The 13,740-nt window shown below is 41.8% G+C and overlaps 1 pseudogene; it reads right to left on the reverse strand.

Moving 5' to 3' along the window:
- Positions 1-2,810: 2,810 nt before the first annotated feature.
- Positions 2,811-4,746, reverse strand: LOC137257574 (E3 ubiquitin-protein ligase TRIM33-like; annotated as a pseudogene).
- Between the last annotated feature and the right edge of the window lie 8,994 nt (positions 4,747-13,740).

Raw genomic sequence — 13,740 nt, forward strand, 5'->3', positions numbered from 1 at the left:
CACGGACTGCAATATACCCATGAACATCAACAACAGTGTCAACGACATGTGCAGCATTACGTGGTGTAATGAGATGTCCTGTCAAATACGGTTGTTGTAGAGAGAGCCCATTCAGATACAATCTCCCCACTCATTCACACCACACTGAGGGAGGTGGGGTAGCCTAGTGGTTAAAGCGTACGCTCGTCACGCCGAAGGTCTGGGTTCGATTCTCCTAATGGGTAATATGTGTGTGGCCCATTTCTGGTGTCCCGCATCGTGTTATATGACTGGAATATTTCTAAAGACGCCGTCAAAGCAAACTCACCCACTCAAATCACACCGACTGAATCGAACGGTCTTTATCAGTGCCGAGTGCCCAACGACGGTACCAACTAGAAGCATCTTTTAACCCGGAAAGACGCGACCTTGGAACCTTCCACCCTATCTGGGCAGACACTGTCCAGTCGACCACGGAAGGCCCCGGATGTTCGGGGTACCTAGCGAACGATTTTACAACAAGGCTACTTCACCGCCCAGGTCCCCAAAAGAACTCTGTGAAACACCAACAAACAAGAATGCAATACGATAAAATTAACAATTGTATTCTAAAATTAACTGACTTTTCAAACTGACACAAATCACGACACTGTTATTGCAGTGGTCAAGGGTCAAGGGTCAAGTGTCTAAACATCTAGATTGAATATCCAAAGTAAGAATGATTTCCACACAGTTGCCGGTCATCTTGCAACTAGAGAGCCCAGAGGTTAAAGTGTCCGCAGCTGGTTTATGCTGAAGAAACGGGTTCGACTCTCCACAAGGTTACAATGCGTGAAATCCATTTCTATTGTCCCCGACGTGATATTCCCTGAATATTGTTAAAACAACAACCATAGTCAATCACTTTGGTAAATTGTTGGTTTTTGAGTTTCTTTATTTTTAATCTGGAGCCATTAAATGAGCAGATTACTCGGCGTAATTGTATGAAATATTTAAGGGTTACAGTTAAAAATTTGCTGTGACAAAAGGTGTAAGAAAACCCCTCAGAACCAGCAAAATATAACACAGACAACAAAATATTCAATATTTTATAATGGGCAGCAAACAAAAAAAGTAATGGGTCACAAATATAATGTGAACTCACCAAAGTCTTGGTTTGAGGGTGAAAAAAGAATGATCCATGAATGTACCTCACAAATCATAAATGGAATCATTTGGCAAAGAAGTTTTAGAAGATATGCCTTTCAACATAAAGGAGTTACTGCAGAAAAATACCAGGAAATTCATCCTCCCACCTTTCTGTATACCTGAACTCTCTGTCAAAACAGTGACAATTGGATCAGCACCATCTTTGGCCCCCATAAGATCATTACCGATCAATAAATCGACACCCAAAAGTGGGAAAGAGTCAAGAACTTTCGCCTCACCTGAAATCAGATCTGAAGTCAAATTCACAAAATGGAGAGGAGCAGAAGAATTGCCACCTATACCCTGAAGCAAAACATCTGAGTTAGCTGAAGTCTCCTCAGAAAAAGGCAACATATCCTTCCAAATCAGAGACTAAAGAGCTCCAGTATCCCACAAGATAATAACGGGCTATTGTGTAGAAGTATCTCCCATTAGTGACACAGAAACCTTAGAAGCAAAGAGCAAAAACTCCTTCTGATCTACAGAATCTGGGGACTTACCCTCACAAACTAAACTCTCCTCAAAACCACTTGGAAATAATATATAATGTCAACTAACCAAGGTCTTGGTTTGAGAGTGAGAAACAGTTATACTGAATGTAACACGGTGAGCGGTCAGGTAGAGGTTATATAGGGCAAGCGCTGACGGAGAGACAGTTTGATGTTAGCCGAATGATGTACTCCAGTTAGTCCGCGTGTGACCGTGTCGTCAACACGACAACCAGCCTTTAACTACAAAGTCACCAATTCTTGAATATTCGAGCACATGTGCCGCCATGGCCATTAACGTAGAATTTTCTCGTAGTCTCCTGGAAGTATGCACAACTAATCAAAACACATACTCAAAGGGAGGTAACTCTAAAGTGCTGCCAAAGTACGAAAAACACTGAACATTTATGATACGAAATATGACCAATAATAATTAGCACTCAAAAGGTTAAACACTGTGACCCAAATAACAACTATCACTTAATCAATATTACAATTTACAGAAAATACACTATCGTAAGACAAGGTCACATGAAGGCAGTCTTAACATTCCGACTGTGGATGTTCGATCAACTGTAACCTATCGTTGTTGAGAAGGTGTGTGGCCTATGTGTTTATTGATATACTGGTGTTGTGTTGTGCTGTGTCGAGTTCTGTTGTCTGTGTTGATTTGTGCTGATTGGTCCTTGATTTCCCTAGAGCTACCTCTACTTTCTCTATGGCACAGTGCATGGGAGTAGTGACCATTATTACTTCCACCCCCTACCCCATACCCCATACCCCATACCCCATAACCCATACCGCCTACCCCCTAGCCCCTAGCCCCAAGCCCCAAGCCCCAAGCCCCACGTCCCAAGCCCCAACCCAAACACAGTTTCAAAAATGCTTTCTTTTTAAGCATTTTACATCTGGAAACAGCAGCCGTCGCTTTCAGTTTCAACAAAATAAGTAAATGAAAGTGTGTCAGGTCGATCATTTCATTTTCTGGTCTGAATACCTGAGTTACTTTGGATTCTTTTATGACAATATGGACAAGTAGAAACACCTTGCTGTAGACAGACAAGAGGTCACACCGACAACAGTATCATCTTCTGGCTGTATGTCTCTACCAGATGTCCTGACATTTAGCAGCAGTTCATCAATGTTTCTCTATTTTCACGAGAACGTCTTTATAACACCCTTTGCAAGACAAACACGTAGCCACCCTCTCTCATCGATACACATTCCATATGGATTCTGAATACCGTCCTTGGATGTCAGCAGATATTGTACAAACTGTCCTGACTCAGTCAGCTGGATGACTCTGAGTAGTCTGAGGTCTGTAATGAGGATGTCACCTGTACCTGTAACATCCTGAGGACACTTGACTGCCGTGTCTCCTGTAGGGCTGTAGTGACACACAGTGACAGCTACCTGATGGTGCGTCAACTTAGTAGTACCACAAGGACACCCATCAAACAGGAGCTTACTGTGGCCTGGTTGATTGTTGCTGGTGTAGAAGGACTTTACATTCCTGTTGTAGATGTCCGTGACGACAACCGTGTCTGCACCATCCACCACCATCGCTGTTACTCCATGAAGCCGTGCTGTATATATCATCCGCTACTCTGACGTCAGTGGTGTCTTGTAACACAGGAGTAGACTTCAGGTCCACCACAATCTCATACAGGACCTCTATCTCGCCCAGCTGTAGATCGTCCAGTGCTGTACTCAGCTTCTCTGTGTCCTGTCGGAATGTGACACTGGCTATTCTTCCTCTCTGCTTCAGGTCAACGTCTCCAACAGCCTCCACATCACCGGACTCACATCCCTCATACATCTTATACACATCCATGTCACACACAGATTGTAGAGCCTGGTCTATCAACTCCGTCTGTTGTTGGTACATCAGTACTGACATTTCAGCTGATTTTATGTCTGCTTTCATTTGTCCGATGTATTTGTTTGACATCACTTTCAGTTCACGTGGAAGTCCCTGTTCCTTGAGTTTAATCTGTTCTATCACCTTCACAGTTTCAGAGTTAATAAGAGATTCCATTTCTTTCAGTCGAAATGTTTCGCCTTCCAGTCTACATTTCTTTGTCTCGATCTCTTTGGTGAGTGTTTCCTTTCTCTGTAACAAATTGCCAGTCACCCGCGTCAGAGCTGCTTTCATTGCCTGCATCTCTGATTCCAAGCTGACCACAAAGACACATTGCCTGTGGTATATGGCACAACAGGTCTGACAAACTGGTTTCCCGCAATCTTTACACAACAACTTAACACGTTCATCCTTGTGTTCTTGACACATGACCATCCTCCTTCGTTTGACCTTGACCTCTCCAGAGAGGTCAGTGACATCGTGATGACGAGTTGATGAGATGCGGTTGTGAACTCTGACGCATCTCCTACACATCGCCTCATCACACACATAGCACCAAACTGACGCAGGGGTTGTCTCCCCTTCCTCTTTACAATAGCTGCAGCAGGTTGTATCTGAAAGATGAGATTGCACGTTTATATGTGTTTAACGTCCAGTGCACAGATGTACTGGTTCCAGATTGTGCACAGTAACTGAACACAAATAATATTTGCTATGTTCGCTGCCAACCATTGATCTCATTGTGTTGACACATTGACTGTGGTAGAGGGTCCAACAGGCATAACAAAGATGAGGTTGTACGTTCGCAGCTGTTTATCGTTCATTACCCGAACACCAAAAATATGTGCAGACACAGACACATATGAATATCTCACATGCTAATTTAAAAATAAAAAAATAAACCATTCTTCTGAGTCATTGCAGGATACTGGTGTCTACCTTTAGGTCCCGAACCAAACGAGTCCAAGAGTCCCTGGATCAGAAAGATAGGCTTGATGTCATCTGCCCACTCCTCCAAGGGTCTGTCAGGGTCGGACACTTTCGTCATCTTGCTGCAGAATGGACAGAGGAGGGACTTGGCACTGATGGCTTCTGATCTGGTTTAGGTGTAGTTGACGATGCATTTCCGACAGAAGGTGTGATTACACACAAGTGTACGGGATTACTGAAGACGCCGGAGTAGATGACACAGGTTAAGTAATGTTCCGTCAGCTTCTGAGAGGTAGCCATCTGAAAGATAATATGAAGCATTTATTCTTTAATTCCTACAAGGATTCGCCATGCAGAGTTGTCTCCCTAAGACGTGCCAGTAACCTGTATTTCTGGTTTCGTCATAGCAATAACCATTCAGGTGGGTTTCCGCTGTTTGGAAAACAAAGAAACAAACAAAACGATCGATACTTCAGTCAACCAGTCAGTCAACCAGTCAGTCAACCAGTCAATCCATTAAGCCTACTAATCACAAACGATTTTCCTACTTATCATTATACGTTCTAACAAGACATTGTAAATTCCTGCATTCCATTTTTTTTGTCATCAGTATCGAAACTAAGTAGGAAAAGTGGTTCCTCGTGATCATCGAAAATATAGATATGTAACAGGCTTTTGGTTTAGGTAAATTCTGATAGATAAAAGTCTGTATCAAAAGTTACATCCTCGAGACCTCTTCAAGATTGACCCACGGGTCACGGTGACACGCTGTGAAGCAATACACCGAATCTGACCGCCAAATCCACTTCGTCAGCTCTGCGTATCCGATATTCACGAAATGACTTGCTGAGATTACTTTGAAACACGAAGCAATCACAGAGTTGAATCTTGCAGAACATTTAAAGACATGCTGTGACCATAATCGTACGCTAGATAACTTTGTTCACACCATGCACCTCACCACTGATTCGTGTAAAAATCTTGAATACAGTATTTTGGCCAACCTGGATGGCTACAGCTATCAACGTGAAGGCGATAGCGTTGTGTCAATATCATAACGAAAATAGGGTATATCTAACTTCCGCGTTGGGAAGAGGTGTGAAATTGTAGATTTGTGGCCCTGTAATTCCATCAGAGTGGTAGGTTTTCACACCCAAGTATATCATGGGAATATACACATATGTATGAAATTTTCATTGACGTACACGTCCTGTTCCAACCTGAACACTGAACCTGGCGCTTGTATGACCCAGTTGAATAACGAACGTACAAGCATTGAAAATATTGGACATGGGATACGTCATGTATCGAACAGGGATGAGAATGGAAATTTTCATTTACAGCTGAAAACTACTCGGGGGTCTGGGGGTCACCGGCCCCCAGCCAGGTCCAGGGCGGAGCCTGGTCGGGGGCCCAGCGGGGCAAAGCCCCCCGGAAGCTCCTGGGATTCTGGCATTTTACACACTAAATATGGCTTCTAAAATCAATATTAACACTGTATATATATTTAGACGTTTCAGAAAAATGACCCTGGGGATGTGAAAAAACGCGGATTTCCGCGGATCCGCGGAAATTTCTCATCCCTGATCGAACCCAACATTTCACTGAAATCAATATACATCCTTCAGAGGGACGAAATATGTCTCCAAGTTTCCTAGCAGACAACGCCTACCTTCTCAGGTCGGTCGTAAACAGCGGTGTACTGGGGAACTGTACCACGTGTTTAAAACATCTCCCCAATTCATATAGTTGCCTAACTTTCGAAAATGGAGGTTATCTGATGTATGTAGGGTGGCGGGGTACTGCGGGGTAGTATGCAATGCCTGTTGTTATAATCGATATGTATAATGGAGATGTTTTCCTACTGTGGGTGGGTGGAGAAGGTGGAGAGTGGAATTCCCACGGGCCGTGTTTAGGCAACGCGTAGGCACCATTGCTAAAGTTCATAGGTGCAGCGTCCTAAGATATCAGTATAGGAAATAAACATTTTGGGGAAAGCACAGTACATGAAGGTACTCTTTACAGATCTACTTAACTTTCAATGGTAAAACACTAGAGAATAGATTCCTTTGATTCTTAAAGGAAAAGGTATTTGATTGGATAAATGTTAAAACAGTGTTTACAGAAAGTATCGCCCAAAGTGCGTGTTTCCTGTCCTTGCAGAGTGATTTAAATCTTACACATTGTTGCCCAACGTCACACAGTAATAGTCTGGAAACACACTCATAAACTTCACACACGCATAATCCACCCATGTCATTTGTCAAAGAGTATTCAGATACATTTAGACAGGTTAAAACATGGGTTGTGTATTAAACCCGCGTTTGTTTAGTCTCATCATTAATGTTTTACCTCTCGAAAGTGAATCAGTTTGTGAATCATGTCGCACTTATCGCAGACATAAAGTTTGGGCTTCAAACACTCATCAACTGTCTTGTAACCTATTGTGAAAAGTTATTGTTATTAAGAGTGGTGGATTACCCTCTAAACATGAAAAGTGATATAATAAAGGTTGTAAACTGCAGTGTTTTACACACTATAAATATTTAGGCGTTGTGTTTTCATATATAATTATTTAGGTGCTGACGCATCTACATCATTGCGACTCTGGGATTCCAGGCCACAAAGCAAGGCATTCTGCCTCGCCTAGGTGATCAGCAAATCTGTCGACTGAGAAAACTGTGACACCAGTTTCCCTTAATTCTGAGTGCGTGAGTGTTTTAGACTTTTTAGAACATAGTACACTTTTGCCAACTTAATGTTGCTAGAAAGCCCGACTTTTGAACACGGATGCTGGAGAAATCGAGAATTTAGGATTTGAACCAACGAACAGAATTCTGGATCACCCGAATAACACCTCCATCACTCATCAGCGTCTCTAACTCTGTGAAAGGTGAACAACATATTTGTTTAATTTGGTTTCAAGAAGACTGCACTGTTTTAGTAAGTAAATGTAATTTAACAATTGTTGTAAATGTCAGCAAAGACAGACAGCCTGCCGTCCCGATCCTGTTAGTCTCCTCTTCCGACAGGCACGAGAACAGGCAAGAACAGAGTCACCGTAAACAGCCAACACAATAGAATGCCAAGCAACTCAATACTGAAGGACTTCTTTATAGCAGCAGACACCTTTGGTCTTGATACTGACGGATATTTATCACATTTGAGAATCTGCAAGAACACAAAGCAATGACGTCATCACCACGCAACAGTAAATGTAAATATGTAATATCAGTGGAATACATTCCAAGAGTGTAATGGACAATCCAGAGGTAAACATCATGTCACCGACTTACTATCTGTTTGTTGTTTAACGCCACACACAGCAATATAGCGGCTGTCTGTAAATAATTGAGTCTGGTGCAGACAATGCAGTGATCAACAGCATCGATCTACGCAAGTGGGGTACGAATTGGGATGCATATGTCAACCAAGTCGGCGAGCAGCACCACCCGATTCCGTTAGTCGCTAGGCATGGTAACTTAACAGCAGCCTGGATCTTTATAGGTCAAGCTATATATGTCAAGTTGATCTGTAAATATAAATTGCCTAGATAGAACAGTCCAGTGACTGAAATACTGAGCATCGATCTAAGCAGATATCATACGGTGACATGCAGGAGTCGCACCGTAACATACGATCACTTTGGTTCCTCTTAAAACCACATTATTGAGGAGGATTTCTATCGTATGACAACACAGTTGTAAATAATAGAGACACGCCTCCAGTAAGTCTCACAGCCCAGAGTTCCTATATAAGACCCATTCTATATTCATCTCACTGCTGTGAATAGTCTATCGCTGTACATGACCCTTTTACGTGGTTTTCGTGGTCATAGCAACGCAGCTGATAGTTCCAGGAATAATTTCACAACTATCTCTAGACGTCTCTCTTCGTCCTCAGCTATACTGACATCACTGTCACATACCAAAGTAACCACAACAGAAGAATAGTTTGTTTTGCAAAACTTTATTCCTCCCCTTAAGATATAAGTAACCCCAATACCTATACTAAACTAATTCTACAGGTGCAAATACAACTAACTAATCTAATTACCTAACCTAGCTACATATACAGTTCTGTCTACCACTTATATTGCTAAAGTTCTAATAATACTACTACTACTACTAACTACACTAAAATCCTAATACCCTCACTAATATAGATAATGATTACATATAATCCCAATCAGAAACTAAACAATTGAACTAAATAACAATAAAGGAATTTGCCAATCAGAGAGAACACTTTCTCTTTACAATGTAATCAGAATGTCAGTGCACTTTGGTTCCACTTGGTGACGTCATGGTATTTGTGTGGTATCCCTCACACCCAGGCGATGGTTTCCCTCACGGAGTTTAAGGGGCCTGTGTAATGGTTGATGGCTGTGCCATCCACATCTCACATTACTAGGAGATACATGCTCCTTGTACAACAGGGAAGACTCTTGTCTGTCTCCTTACAGGCGGAGATAATACCCCTCTCCTTACTTTAGGGATAACCGGCCAGTTCCGGGACACTACAATACAATATAAGTAACTACAGTTACTCAGTAAGACATGTGTCAATGTCTTATACTTTATGCATGTACTTTACTCCGATTTACATATTTGAAAGTGGAACAGTTTTTGTGGAACGATAACATTCAAATTTTGAATGGCTTTGTGGCTATATAGTGTTACAATATGCACATATATCTAGAAATACTACATCAGTAAAACAATTTCTTGCTACATCTACTCAATCAATAAATACAAAAGTAATAATGATAATAAAAACTTACGCCAGCCAGCGTGAGATGCAATCCCATACAAAAGTTGAACCCATACAGGTGAACACAGTGGTGATTCTGGCTGACTGTGCAGATTACTACCCTTCCTCACTATTTATATTGACCTCCCATACCCAAGCTACTCAACACCTCTCTATTGTTTACAAATTAACACCCCAGCTCTCTGGCCATACCTGGTCACGCTTCCCTGAACATAACCCTGTTCCCATAGTATTACCGAACATAATCTAACAACAACTCCCAACAATATATAACACACTCTAACAATACCATACTACATCTATTTACAGTACCATAAACTAATTATATAAACGAAATCATCTGTGATCTTGACATCACTCCCCTCTTCAAGTAATTGTACACAAGTACAATTATATATTACACTCAAGATCACATTTAAGTTTGTTTTAATGCATAAATATCATAAAACACAATTGTCTAAATGTACAATAGCACAGTAATACATAAGAAATAACTGCTGACAAATAATCTGGATATGCAGAGAGTACATTATTTACACACTACCATACACATAGTATGACTAGGGTGAACACCGGCTCAAGAGATCAGCCCCAACATTCTCACTTCCTTTGATTGCACGAATTAGAAATCTGTAGGGTTGCAAAGTCAGGGCCCACCTCATCACTCGTCCATTGGTCATTTTTGCCTTGGTCATCCATATTAAGGGCTGATGGTCAGTCTCCAAAATAAATTCTCTCCCATACAGATATCTTTCTAACTTCTGTATTGCCCACACAATAGCCAAACACTCTTTTTCTATTGTAGAATACGCTCTCTCACGATCTACTAACTTCCGACTCACAAACAATATTGGAAATCGCTCACCTTCCTGTTCTTGTAGCAGTACAGCTCCGATTCCAACGTCAGAAGCGTCTGTTCTTACCAAGAATGGTTTCTTCAAGTCGGGTAGTTTCAAGATAGGAAAACTTGACATATGGGTTCTTAACGTAGTGAAAGCTAATTCCTGGCTTTCTGTCCATATTACCTTGTTTGGCTTTCCTTTCTTTGTGAGATCAGTTAGCGGAACTGCTATGGCTGCATAGTTTGGGATAAATTTCCGGTAGTACCCGGTCAGTCCCAACAACGCTCTCACTTGTTTCTTGGTTTGAGGTCGCTCCACATTTAGGATCTTTTCTACATTCTTACCTTCTGGTCGAATTAGACCACTACCCACCTTGTGCCCTAAAAAGTCCAGATGTTTATATCCCACTTTTACCTTTGAAGGTCGAGCTGTAAGATGGAATTGTCTTAACCTCGTAAATATTGCTCTCAGACTTACCATGTGGTGTGACCAGTTCTCAGTTCCTTCTATGATGTCGTCTATGAAGTTGTCTGTATTTGGTATGTTGTGCAATACTTGTCTCATCAGTCGGGAAAATACTGCAGGTGCATTAACTACTCCAAATGGCATCACCTTCCATTGGTATAATCCATCAGGAGTTATAAATGCTGTCAGTTCTTTGCTACTCTCTTCCATTGGAATCTGCCAATATGCTTTGCTTACATCAATTTTGGTAAGATATTTACAGTTCCGTAACCGTGCAAAGATGGAATCAGCTAATGGAATTGGTTCGGCATCAAATACGGTCACCTGATTCAGTTTGCGAAAATCGGTACAAAATCTGTAAGTCGAGTCAGGCTTCTTCACAAGTACAATGGGGGATGCATATGGTGACTGAGAAGGTTCTATCACCCCCATGTCTAACATTAGCTGTATCTCCTTAGCTACAACATCTCTCATATGATGAGGAAGTGGATAGGGCTTGGATCGTATAGGCTCATTACATGTCAGCTTGATCTTATATTCCATACAATCTACCTTCCCTGGTAAATCACTCAGTACATCTTTGAATTCACTTATGAGCTCCTTCACCTCATTTTGTTGCTCCTCTGTCAAATCTTCAGAAATGTCTACATCCTGATACGTTTCCTTAGAAACTAAAGAAGGTGAAGCTATGTCTAACATACTCACCTCTTCAGCCTTGACATCCACCAGACCAGCACTGACATGCACAAGTTGAGCTATGCTGACGTCACATACAGCTGTGTCCTTGACCTCCTCTCTCTCAATGTACCTTTTCAGTAGATTGGCATGATAGGTTTTAATCTTGTTACCAACCTGTATTCTGTAATTGCCAATGCCAAAGGTATCCAGTATTTCATATGGCCCTTTCCACTGCAGCAACAGTTTGTTTGAATCAGTGGGCAACAGAATTAATACTTTATCACCAACCTTCATTTTTCTTGGCTTGGACTTCACATCAAAGAACTTTTTGTATTTACATGCTTTCTTTTGAAGTTCTTGCTGTGCTACGTGAATAGTCTCCTCAAGACGGTTTTGAAGATCTAGCACATACTCATATGTGGTTCTTACCTCTGGATTTGGTATATCTCTTGTCCAGATTTCCCTCAGAATCTGTACTGGTCCTCTCACAGTGCGTCCATATAAGAGTTCAAATGGGGCAAAACCCAAACTCTCTTGAGGTACCTCTCGGTAAGCAAATAACAAAGCAGGTACATACCTGTCCCAGTCATTTGGTCGTTCTGCACACATCCGTTTCAGCATCGTCTTCAAGGTTCCATTGAACTTCTCCACTAGGCCATTGCACATTAGATGATAAGGGGAAGTAGTAAGCTGATGTATGGACAATAGTCTACTTACCTCCTTCATCACGCCTGACGTGAACTGGGCTCCCATGTCTGTTAATATCTCCTTGGGGATACCAACCCTACTGAATATCTCGAACAGAGCTTCGGCAACATATTCCGTCTCTACTCTGGGTAAAGCTACTGCTTCTGGGTATCGTGTTGCATAATCAACCACCGTCAGTATATACCTATTACCCTTGTCTGTGACAGGATACAATGGACCAATCAAATCAACAGCTACCCTCTCAAATGGCACTTCAATTAATGGCATTTGTCCCAGTGGTATTTTCCTTACCTTTCCCTTCGGCATGGTACGTTGACAAATATCACAAGACTGAACATGTCTTCTGACATCACCAATTACTCCTGGCCAATAAAACTGTGAGATTACCCTATCTAGAGTCTTCTTGATTCCAAGATGTCCACCCATCAGTGCTTCATGACATACCTTCATTACCTGTGTGCGCAATCCAACCGGTACTACTGCCTGTACAACTTGTTTACCATTGTCCATTTTATTGGAAGTATGCTTCCTATACAGCATATCATTCTCCACAAAGTAAGAGGAAGTACTATGTCGGGTCTCCCTAATCTTACCTTCTTCCACTAATTTTCTTATTTTGTTCAGACTTGAATCCTGATGTTGTAGGGATACGAACTCACCTCGACTCAGTGTCAACCCAACAGGTTCCAATGTCTTCAAGGGTTCCATGCCTACTTGGCGTACTCTTCTCTGGCTCCTTGTCTCTACAGCACCTACTGTTTTAATGTCCTGCTTATCCCACATCAAGTCTGGATCTCCTGGCTCTCTAACTCCGGGAATATTGCCTAATATTAAGTCACAGATTGGTGTGTCCATACATGCTGCTCTCACCATACCCGTGTAAAAGGGCGTATTTACAGTAATCCATGCTACCGGAAGTGTCAAGATTCTGCTATCTGCTAATTTACAAGATTGTGTTTCTGAAGTCAAACATGCATCTTTTACCATTGACCTCCTCACTATTACACCGTTACATCCCGTGTCTCTAAGCACATCTACTGGAGTGTCGTTTACCTTTCCCTGATAAAATGGCATGCGGTGATCTTTGGTAAGCACACTCCCTGAGGCTACATCTGCTTTAGTAACCTCCTCTGAAGTTGCTGCATCACCATCTAGAACTTCATGTATGCAGGGCTCTACTTTTGTGTTATCTGGATGTATTAGAGACATGTTTGTGTTGTCTTCACTCACCTGGATACTTGCCACTTTAAACTTGGGTTTCTTGCACTGTGCTGCCAAATGCCCAGTTTGATTGCAGTTGTAACATGTCCTTTCCTTAATAGGAACAAATTGTTTGGAACAAGTACCATGTTTACCTGATGCGCTACCCTCGACTATTTTCCCTTTGGAAACCTGCTTGTCAGTTTGACCTGGAATAACTGGTCTATTGTATCTTCCATGACTCGTACCTCTAGCTTCTATAAATTGCTCTGCTAGTCTAGCCATTTCCATCGCGTCTTTTGGCTTTCTCTCTCTCAAGAATATACCCAGATCCCTTCCAGTCACATTCAAAATCTGTTCACGCAGCAGCAAATCTCTCACACCTTCGAACGTCTTTTGTGTACCACTTAGTTCAATCCATCTGTTGAAATAGTTCTCAATTCTAACTACAAATTGTGTGAAAATCTCACCTGTTTCAGTTTTAGCAGTCCTAAATTTCTGATGGAATCCATCCTCAGTCATTTCATAGCGTTTAAGTAATGCAGTTTTAACTGCATTGTAATTTTCAGCCTCAAAGGCATTTAACCGGGAGTATACTTCTAAAGCCTTACCTTTCAGCAGAGTACAC

Source organism: Haliotis asinina, chromosome 12 (genome assembly GCF_037392515.1).
Source record: "Haliotis asinina isolate JCU_RB_2024 chromosome 12, JCU_Hal_asi_v2, whole genome shotgun sequence".
Classification (NCBI taxonomy): domain Eukaryota; kingdom Metazoa; phylum Mollusca; class Gastropoda; order Lepetellida; family Haliotidae; genus Haliotis; species Haliotis asinina.